Consider the following 1,825-nt stretch of genomic DNA (forward strand, 5'->3'; position numbering starts at 1 on the left):
TGTTCTGCCCGTGAACATCGTCTTTACGGATAAAGACACGCTGACCATGTTCAACTGACAACTTGTAACAACACTTTAATATCATTTATTTTGGGTGTGTGCTACTTTTATCGAGCCAAAAATAATGGCGCCTCATTTCACTCGCTAGCTTTTTAAAGCAGCACAGGCGCTTATATTATATAATCTGCCTACTCATTTGCTACCGAATTTAGCTGCCAGTGGCTTGAACCGTATAATTGTTTTTTAAAGAGTCATAATATAAACATTTTCCTACGCGCTCCAACAATATTATTGTAAAAAAAAAAAAGCTAACAGCTGCTAGCTAGCAAAATCAAAAACTGCTAGCTAGCTTAAACACGTGTTTAAAACAAGTGCACAGCTGTCAACCACTACAAACTAAATAAGATTTAAAAAATTATCCCAGAAACCCCCCGCTGTATTTCAGTTTCGTCATAAACGGAAATATGGTCTTAGCTCTTAAATTTACAGCAGGAAAACTTACATTTAATTGACGGAAATACTTCTGTCCTCCCTCACGTATCAGTCTAATTAATCCTCCGACGGAATCCAACAAGTGACAAATGGTGTCCGCCCTGCAGCATCCTGATTGGATAGTCAGTGCTGTCCGGGGCAGGGTATTGGTTTATTAATCCTGTCGATCAAAGGAGCTTGTAAAGAAAAGCATCTGGACTTCTTTAAGTTGCTTGAAGACGTTTCACCTCTCATCCGAGAAGCTTCTTCAGTTCTAAGGTCAAATGGGAGAGAGTCCCAGATTTAAACCCAGCGGGGGTATCCCCCCCAAAGAGGGACAAAAGGACCCCCTTAGGGGGGGATACCCCCACTGGGTTTAAATCTTTTCTTTACAAGCTCCTTTGACTAGGATGACCTGGATGACTGAGAACCTTCACAGACAGATCCTGTCGTTCTTTTATCTAGTGGTTACTATCTGCATACCTCACCTAAGTTGAATTAGAGAAACAATGCCGTTAATGTGATGTAATGAGCAAGTTAAGCTTTCATCTCATTTGTTTCATCTCATCTCATCTCATCTCTAGTATCCAGAAGGGGACATTGAGAGGCAGACATCTTTCCAAAGTCAGACTTATACTCATTGGCTGTGAAAGCAGGAGCTATCATCAAGGGTCGAAAAACCACCTTCTACTGCAACTACACTATGTTCAACAGGCAAAAATATCAGTAACCACACACAACACACACTAACAACAACAACAACAGCAAAAAGCCTATTTCAGCACATATGATGTAACCTACACCAAAGAAAAGGAAATACAGCTCAATAAATTTCTCACAACCTTACAACAGTGTGTGAGACCAATAAAAGGAAATTCTCTGAGTTGTTCTCAGCTGTTTTTCAGGCTTGTTGTATTCTGTTAGAGAGGGAGCTGGGGAAATTCTATGGAAATAATTCTGCATTACTTTTGCAGTATTTGTGCCAAGTTTGAGATATGCGTAATTCATGTCTTTTTAATTTTTTAAAACTTTTTATCCGACATCAAAATGTCTTTATGTTCTTCTTCTTCTTATTATTATTATATTTTATAAAATAACGTTTATTTTGTTATTATTATCATTATTGTGTTTTTTGTTTTGTTTTTACAAAATTCTAGCTTGTAATTTCGTTAACTAAAATATTGTTGTTTCCATCTAGTTTTAGCTCTGAGTTTAGTTTTAGTCAACTTTTTTCAGATGGTAACACAATTTAATCTCTAAGTTAGAGAATGTGGGATCAAATTCTCACACTTCTACTGTTACCACAAACGCCAGGATATTTGCATGCATTCTCTCATCCCATTCCTGTTTTCTT

The 1,825-nt window shown here is 37.5% G+C and overlaps 1 protein-coding gene across 1 annotated transcript in view; it reads right to left on the reverse strand.

Moving 5' to 3' along the window:
• piwil2 (piwi-like RNA-mediated gene silencing 2) overlaps nt 1–598 on the reverse strand; it is a 30,517-nt gene extending 29,919 nt beyond the window's left edge. Inside the window, exon 1 of the mRNA XM_005733567.1 lies at nt 503–598. The gene's annotated coding sequence lies outside the window, so the exon portion shown is untranslated. The remainder of the gene's footprint in view (nt 1–502) is intronic.
• Nucleotides 599–1,825: the final 1,227 nt, after the last annotated feature.

The sequence above is a fragment of the Pundamilia nyererei genome, unplaced genomic scaffold (assembly GCF_000239375.1).
Source record: "Pundamilia nyererei isolate P.nyererei 1_Seehausen unplaced genomic scaffold, PunNye1.0 scaffold00053, whole genome shotgun sequence".
In the NCBI taxonomy this organism is placed as follows: domain Eukaryota; kingdom Metazoa; phylum Chordata; class Actinopteri; order Cichliformes; family Cichlidae; genus Pundamilia; species Pundamilia nyererei.